We start from the raw sequence: 9,642 nt of genomic DNA on the forward strand, positions 1-9,642 counted from the left end.
TCCTGCACAGGGTCTTCTGCAGGAAATCTTGCAGGAGTCTCTGGATACTGGGTCAGGAGAGGCAGACCGGGCGTTGCTGAAGAGGGTGTGTAAAGATGTAAAGGGGATTTAGGTCCCATAGCCTGTGAATGGCCTTGCAGGAATGTCTGGTCTCTGTTCTAAGATACAGTGGCAGGGGGTGGTGCAGAGGGGTGGGAGTGGGCTGAGGGTTGAGGCCGCCCCTAAAGTGGGGCATCTTGTCACTGACACAGTTTAAAATCACTTAGCACATACGAAATTAGGACAGCTTCTGTCTGGTTTCAATCTTTTTCTTTCTTCCTTCGTTGGGGTTTGTTTTGTTCTGGTTGAAACAGGGTCCCAGGTGTCCCAGGCTGACCTTGAACTTGTTGGGTCATTAAAGATGACCTTGAATTTTGATGGTTCTGCTTCTCCCTCCCAAGTACTGGGATCACAGGCTTGTGCTGGGAATGTGACTTTTAATGTTCTTTTACCATCCTTAGATTATCAGCAATTAAGAGAGTTTGCTGTTCTTCCAGGGAACCTGAGTTCAGTTCCGGGCACCTAGGCCATGTGGCTCACAACCGCCTGTAACTCCAGCTCCAGGGAACCCTGGCCTTTGCAGGCACTGACACAGGAGGCACACACAGACGACACACACACACACACACACACACACACACACACACACACACACTTCCCCCCTCCCTCAACTAAATGCTTTCTTAAAGGAGTCTTACATTATTGCCCTCCGGTCTTAACATGCGCTACTGCCTGGACGTTCTTCTTGTTACTTTCTGAGGCCATCCTTTCTTTGTTAGTCAGATAGTGAATAGTCAGTCGGAAAGACACTCTTAGGCTCTGCTGTACAGCAGACTCCACTAGTGGACTGTGCTAGCCCTGCGGTTTAGCCATTACTATGAATTGCTTTTTGAACTTTGTTATTATTTGCATGTGTGAGCAGTCCTGGCACTGGTGTGGATGTCAGAGGACGTCCGCTTCACTCAGGTCTCCAGGTTTGCATAAAAAGTATTTTTTATCCCCTGAGCTGTCTCCCCAGCCCTAATGAATCTACTTTTAATTGTCACCAATGGACGAAATGATCCCATGCATACACTGTAAGGCTGATTTTATAGAAAATTCTGATAAATCTATTAAAATTAAATTTATATGGTTACTAAATTTTTTTTTAAAAAAAACCATAAGCTTTCTTTAAACTTTGTAGTGCTTCACTCTTGACATGTGATATATCTCAGGCTCAGAAAGAGGACTTGATGTAGTCTGTAGATGTAACCAACCGTCTTATTAAATAAGAAACACAGAACCAATGTAAAAGAGAAAGCCAAGAGATCAGAGCTCAGAGCTAAAATCTCACCCTTCCTCCTGCGGTGGTCCTAGCTTCCCAAAAGAGAGCTATTTCCTGTGTGTCTGTCTTTTCATAGTATTTTGTTCTGCCTTCTCATTGGTTGTAAACCCAAACACGTGACTGTCTCGTCACTGTCTGTATGTACAGCCCTCTAGGTCTTAAAGGCGTATGTCTCCAATGCTGGCTGTATCCCTGAACACACAGAGATCTATGGGATTAAAGGCGTGCGCCGCCGCCCCGCCGCCGCCGCCGCCGCCGCCGCCGCCGCCACCGCCACCACCACCACCATGCTCTGTCTATGGCTCTAATAGCTCTGACCCCCGGGCAACTTTATTTATTAACATACAATTAAAATCACATTTCAGTACAATTAGAATACCACCACAGTAGTCAAAAAGTTCTTCAGAGAACATGAGTAGATTACACTCTTCTCTTTATTGCCCAATTTTGTTTTCCGTGTGTATATGATGTATGATTATGTATGTGCACATTTCTATGTGTGAGTGTATGTACACATTAGTCATGGTGCACATGTAGGTCAGAGCACAGCCTCAAGTATGGGCCCTCACTTACCTCATCTGAGACATGGTCTCTGCCATTTGCTACTGTGTACACCGGCTTTGCTGGCCTATGAGTGATGGGTGATGGTCCTCTGTATGCTGTGAATGTGTTGCTCTGATTGGTTGATAAATAAATGCTGATTGGCCAGTAGCCAGACAGGAAGTATAGTTGGGATAAGCAGACGAGAATTCTGGGAAAAGGAAGGCTGAGACGCCAGGCTACCGTCCAGGGAACAGCATGTAATGACACACAGGTAAAGCCATGGAACATGTGGCAACATATAGATGAACAGAAATGGGCTGAGTTTAAGTGTAAGAGCTAGTCAGTGGTAGGCCTGAGCTAATGGCCGAGCAGTTTTAATTAATGTAAACCTCTGTGTGTTTACTTGGGTCTGAGCAGCTGCAGACCAGGTGGGACACAGGAAAACTCTGGCTACATATGAGCTTCCAGGATTCTCCTTTCTCTGTCTTTGACCTTCTCATTGGAGCACTGGGATTGTAGAAGCTGGCAAACACATCCAACTTGTTCTTCACATGGGTTCTGGAGAGTCACACTGCAGTCTTCACAGGTGTGTGGCACACACTTTACCCAGGGAGCCATCTCTCCAGTTTCTCTTTTCTCCTTCCTGAATTAAGCCATGGCATCTATGTCTATTTGAGTTATACTTTTAATCAAAGATGATCATATTTTGTAGATTTTTACTTTTTATCATCTTAAGGCAGTGAGAAATCCCCAGACCTTGGCAGCTTTCATCTACTTGCTGAAGGAGATGGTTCAGTGATTGTGGAGGGCATAATGCAGGTCCTTCCTCCAGCCTCTGGACAGCCTAGGCTCTGTCCTTCATGATGATGGTGCATTTCTCTAGTTCTGACTGATAAACAACTTTATATTCAGAAAAAAAAGGTCATACAATGGCCATGACAGACGGTAATTTTCAGGTCCTTGCCGTCTTCCGCCTTTGAGACAGCACACATGTGTTGCCACAGGACATGAAATGGAGCCCTGTCATTTCAAAGACCTGGCAGTCAAACCTTGAAGCCCTTGTTGTATCTGTGGGAAGGTGGAGGATGCGGCCTGGGGGTGACATAGCCAAGAAGAATTTTATTAACTTTCCATTAGTTTTGAGTTGGTAACACTTCAGGTGACTGGGCTGACAGTGCTAGGTTACTTCTTGGGCCCTTGAAGGGTGCTTTATGCTGCAGTCTATGACTCCTGCCCTGGGCCTGTGCAACTGTTTGATGGTTAATTTTTTTTTAACATCCAAGGCTACAAACTCTACCCTCTGTAGGTGGACTTTGCTGTCCTGCTAGCCGTTCCCCAAATAACCACAGAGAGACTTAATATTAATTATAAGTGCTCAGCTGGTAGCTTAGGCTTGTTTCTACCTAGCTCTTACGACTTAAATTAACCCATTTCTATTCATCTATGTGCTACCCTGAGGCTTGTTTGCCTCATGTACGTACTTCCCATCCTGCTCACTCTGCATCTCATGGGGTCACCTCAAGACTCTACCCCTCTTCTCCCCAGCATTCTTTCTGCCCCCCAAATCTTGCTTAGCCATCAGCCAATACGCCTTTCATTAACAATGAGAGCAACATGTCTTCACAATGTACAAAAGGATTATTCCACAACCCTCAGATCTTGCTAATGCTGACATTTCTCTGAATTCATCACAGGGCATGGATTCCTTCACCACTAGACACCTTGTACTGTGCTTTTTTTCTCCCCATAAACATCCCCAAACTCTATCTTGGGATGGTGGATTTAAGATTTGGGTCTCCCACCTCCACTCTTGGCTGCCTGACGAGTAAGCCTTTTCTCTCTGTCGCAAACCTTGTTTCTGTGTGTGGAGGGCTGTGCACTAGACAGAGCCAGCCTCTGTTCTGCAGCACTGCAACAGGCAATGCTGGGGGTAAAGGGATCCAGCAAACTCCCTCCTTCTCCGGAGGCCTGGCGTTACATAACCCGCTTTCCTTCCACACTCACAAGTGCTCAGTCTCTCAAACAATCTTAGGAAGAGGAGCATAAGGAAGGGAGAGTCAAGTAGAGCATTTTGTGCCTTAAAGTAGAACATTAACTGGAGGACTATTTAAATCGCTGCCTCAGAACAGGTTTTTTTAAACTTGGAAATTATCTCAAATGTACAGAAGCGCTGTGTGTGCAGACTAAAGCCCATGTGCATTTGGGACCATTGAGAATCTCTGGCTGAAATGGTACCTTTTTAACCACCAAATAATTTCATGTGTCAAATTAAAAAATAAAATAAAACAGGAAAAGGAAATTAAGTCTGCCTCTATGACTACACTGTAACTCTATGATTACAATATAACTATTAAAATGGAGGGACTTAACATTCACAAGTTGCTAACATTTCATTCTTGCAATCCACTGAAACTTCACTAGTTGTCACAACAGTGCCCTGTACAGAAAAACGCACACAGCTCAGAACCACACAATGTATATCGTTTTAATCATTCTCTTTGGAGCACGTTCATGGCCTTAATTCTTTTGGAGATTACAGGGTAGTCATTTTATAGACTATGCCTCTGTTTAGATTTCCAGATGTTTCTTCATAATTAGACCCGAGTTGTTCATCTCTTGCAGGAATACTGCAGATCTCTGCTACCAGCTTTACATCTGCATCTGAGCCAAGGCCACACCGTTTCCGTTTTGGTGCATTACTTTGAATGTCTCCATTCGTTGCTTGATTAAAATCTGCTGGACTTACCCATTGTAGAGTTACACTTTCTCTTTAAGAGTCATTTTATTATTTTATGTGTATGTGTGTTTTGTCTGCATGTTTGACTATACACCAGGTGTCTGCCTGGTGTCCTTGGTAGCAAGGAGAGGATTTCAGATTCTCTGGAACTGGAGTTAGAGAAGGTTGTGAGCTGCCATGTGGGTACTAGGACCCAAACCCAAGGCTTTTGGAAGGGCCAGTGCTCCTGACCACTGATCTATCTCTTTGCCCCCTTACACTTTCCCTTTCTATTAGCAGGTATTTGTGGGAGGGGCTTTGAAACTATGTATACATGTTGGTTTCCATATAGTTCTGTTGAATCTAATCAACTGATTCCATTTCCTTGAATCTTTTTTTTTTCCCCATAAACCTTTTCTCTCATTATATATTTGGAGTCTTTGTGCCTTTTTTTGTTTTTTGTTTTTGGCTGGGTTAAGAACATTCTTCAAATTCTACCTTAGCTTCCTGATAACATTAGGTGCTATGGTTCTAACCTACCTTGCTCAGTCCCATTGTCTTAGGATTTTTATTGCTGTGAAAAGGCACCATGACCATGGTAACTTTTATATGGAAAACGTTTAAATAACAGGGCTCTCTAACACTTTCAGAGGTTCAGTCCATTATCAGCATGGCAGGAGGCATGGCAAGGTGCAGGCAGACATGGTTCTGGAGGAGTAACTGAGAGTCCTACATCTTGCAGGCAACAGGAAGTCAACTGAGACACTGGGTAATGTCCTGAGCATAGGAAATGCCAAAGCCCGCCCCCACAGTGACACACTTCTTCTAACAAGGCCATACCTACTCCAACAAAGCCATGCCTCCTAACAGTGCCACTCCCTGTGACATTATGGAAGGCAACCACATTCAAACTACCACACCCATCTAGTAGTTTCAGGACTAAATAATTCAGGGAGGAAAAAGAAGGGAAGAAAAAATAGCTAACAACATTTTAAGCCTCAACAAACAAGTTTATTTCTGTTCTTATTCTCCTAACTACTACATCAGCATTGACAGGAAACAAAATAAAATGCTGACACTCTGCTAATGTGGAAAATAGCAAGAAGGAACTTGAATGCCTGCTCCATTTCTGTCCAGGGGAAGTCCCAGGAACTTTGTGTCTCCAGCAACCTGAGACTTTGTGGGTTCCCTGTGATGGTTACTCATATTTCCCCTTTAATTCACCCCTTTGTCAGACGTAGCAACCAAACTATTAAATAGAGCAATGATGGAGACCTGTTTCAAGATCTTTGAAGATGGAAAAGGTAGTGAAATTTTATGACTTTTCTATAGTTGGATCTGGAAGTGGGTACGAGAAGAAGTGTAGACAGGTGAAGAGGATTATGGACAAGTTGACAAGCTTCAATGTCTGTTGTCTAATAGAAAAGGAAAAGATAGAGAAAATTGGAACTTTCCTAGTACCTAGGAGATCTGGTGGCTTAAGAAGCAGGAGGCAGTCCCTTGGCACCTTCTGCACAGGTTCATGCTGTTTCTAAAAGGTCATCTGGTGGGTGGCAATACTCCACAATTCTATGTTCTCACAGGTGCTACTATTCCCACATAGGGATTTTATGCATGTCATAAAAGTATAACCATGTTTTGTCTTTGGGGGTTGGCATTTTGAGGACAAGATTTTCCAGTTCTGATTTGTTGGAATTTTTTGCTATGTATTATGTGGTAATAAAAGAATTACATATGTGAAAGAAATGTCAGTAGTATAATTGTGGATAGAGAACCAGATAATTTTATTTAGATATTGTGGAGTTTTCCCCCTCACCTCTGGGGCCTAGTGCTGCTTTCTGTAAAATATGAAATCTTAGATGAGTAACTACAGAGATTTTTTTAATGCATGTGCTAAGCATCTGGAGTTAGATGATGATGGCATTTCCATCACATGGCACAGGTTCCTGAACCTCTTTCTAGCCCTTCTTACTAACACAATGCTCTGCGACTCATGTGGCACAGGTTAGGTTGAAAGGCACAGTTTTCAGCTCTCCCGTGAGCATGGAAGTATAGTAGCAACCTTCACAAATTCCATTTTATCTGTTTATCTCAGGAAGTAGATGAAATGACCTGTAAATGGTAGAACTCCTCCAGTTTAGCTGTTTGGGAAGAGATACAAGTCAACAGTGACATGTTTTCCCCAAGGTCATTAGTAAACAAGCAGGAAGAATTCCCTCCCAGCTTCCAGGCCAAACTCTGTCTACTGAGGCATGGGGCTCTGTGCAGATTAGTTTCTAAAGGTAAGGCAAGATGAGTTTATTCAAATGAGAAGATGATACTTAGAGATTGAGAGCACAGGCTCCAGTGAGTGGTGGCAGACACTCCCAAGGTCAAAAGAGAAAATCAGGTCTAAGAGGGCAGAAAATTCACTTTCAGCAAGAATGTCTGTACAGGATTCCCTAGAACATGACCATGAATGACAAGTGGAGGCTGGTTATACAGAAATCGAGTGCCTTTGCTTTTGGCTGTAGTATTTCATGAAAGCACCAAAAACAGCTCAGGAAGGGAAGGGTTTATTTGGCTCACATATTGAGAGTCACAGTCCATTAAGGGAAGCCAAGACAGGAACTCAGATTGGTCAGGATCATGGAGGCAAAAGTTGATGCAGAAGCCATGGAGGAGTGCTGCTAACTAGCTTTCTCCTCATGGCTTGCTCAACCTGCTTTCTTATAGGACCCAGGACTGACAATGGGCTGGGCCCTTCCACATCAATCACTAATTCCAAGAATGACCTATAGGCTTGCCTGCAGCCCTGTCTTATGGAGGTATTTTTTTCAATTGAGGTCTCTTCCTCTCAGATGACTATAGCTTGTGTCAAGTTGACCTAAGACTACCTAGCACATAGAGATATCAAATGTGTTACCATTTTTATGAAGCTGATATGCTCCACCCCATAGACCAAGTACAAAGAATGACGTTTTCCAACAAGTTTGATGGTTTTTAGCTATAATTCACAGAGATCACTTGACTGCAAGTTGACAGTGCTATTGTTAGAGAAACTGGATTTCCCAGACATGGACAGACTGATAACAGATCTGTTATATGTCATATCAAGAGGCTAGCACACAACAGGGAAGTCCTCAGAAACACCATCTGTTATTGACTCTGGTCAAAATGCTCCCTGCCATGCCCATTCACCTGCAAAGCAGTAACATCATCTGGCTAGAATGAACAGTGAAGGACCCCATGCCCTACAATGCCACAGGAGCGTCTCATCTCCCGGAGGAAACAATACATCATTATGTCATCTTTTCCTGCATTGTTGGTATGAACATTTCCTCATTGATTTGTATTATTGACTTCTGAAATGAGTGGCCCTGGGCTTCACTCCCCACTGCTTTCTCAGATGAAAAACATATCCTGCAGTCTTCAGATTTGAGCTGTCTTATGCTGTCCTCTGTGAAAACCTCCTTTTATGAAGGCAATGGATTAAGACTACATGGTTGGCCCTTTCAGGGGGAGACTGTTAAGTTGATTATTAATTTTTATAGCTATTTATTTGTCATAGATTATGTGCTTCAAAATTTTCCTGCCCACGGTTTGTGTTAGCTTAACATTTTTAATTGAATATTAACATTTTTCTATTTAAAATCATTTTGTTTTTCATAACTATTTATCTGGCTAAGGTCTATGGAAATGAAGAGTAAAGAAGAGCTCTTGTGTTACAATTCTTTGAACAATTGCCTTTGTGCATCAGGTACTAATTTTCCAGGTGCTGAGGAAAGAGAAAGGCAGGCTATGGTCTCTCTCACAAGCACAACACAGTTTTCCTCATGACAGCCTGCTGGCTTGAACTTAAAACACAGGTGTGTTGTAACCATCTGTCTTAGTTAGGGTTTTCATTGCTGTGAAGAGACACCATGACTAACTCTTATAAAGGAACCATTTAATTGAGGTGGCTCACAGTTTCAGAGGTTTAGTCCATTACCGTCATGACAGGGAGCACGGTGGTGTGTGGCAGACCTGGTGCTGGAACTGAAAGTCCTTTCATCTTGACTCAGAGGCAACAGGAAGTCAACTGACAGTCACATTGAGGGAAGCTTGAGCAAAAGAGACCTCAAAGCCCACCCCCACAGTGACACACTTCCTCCAACAAGGCCACACCTCCTAATTGTGCCACTCTCTTTGGGGGCCATTTTCTTTCAAACCACCACAGCGTTTCAGCATCAACCATGACTGCTGGAGACAAAGCATCTGTGTGTGCTCTGCAGATCTCTAATGGCCCAGTTTTTGAACACAGAAATTACAGCTCAGAGAGAATATGCAATTTGACCCAGACCATGTGTCTAGTAAATGACACAATCAGGGTATGGGCACTCTCTCTGTAGTAGGTTTTCTGTAAGCAAAATAATGTCACTTTCATAGGAATCAAGGAGTCTGATAAATAGCTTCCTGAAATGGACTTACATAGTGATATACCAGGGAGTGTTGATTAAGGAAATTTCATCATCATTCACGGGGAAATAGTACAGATGATCTTGGATCCATTTGGTTGTTCTCAGCCAAGTCTGCTCAGAGTCACTTAGCTCAGGTAGGAATGGGAAGTCCCATAACCCTCTCAACTGATTAAAGACAGGATACATTTTGCTAAGAGTCAGTCATTTTGTTGTGTGTTCCTGTTTTAAGAGTTTATTTATAACAAGTAGCAACTGAAAGTTCATTATACCATGCTCCCCACAGCTTAACAAGGCTAGCTCCGGTCACTCGTGTAACTGGATCCTAAATAATTTAAAATTAAGAAATGCATTTTTCTACCCTAGCATTTTTAATTGAAATATTGCTGTCATTTTCACTTATATTTTGCATTTATCCTCGACTTCGGGTTTGAGTAAGAAAAGAGAACACTTTCCTTTTGATACACCAGTTTACAGATACACAAAACCGTAAATTACTTTTTAAAACTTCAGTTTTGACCCTGGCAGCTCCTTCAGCTTATTCTCAAATTTATTTGGCAGACTTTGAGCATCTCCCGTGGTAA

This window comes from Peromyscus leucopus, chromosome 12, assembly GCF_004664715.2.
Source record: "Peromyscus leucopus breed LL Stock chromosome 12, UCI_PerLeu_2.1, whole genome shotgun sequence".
NCBI classification, from domain to species: Eukaryota; Metazoa; Chordata; class Mammalia; order Rodentia; family Cricetidae; genus Peromyscus; species Peromyscus leucopus.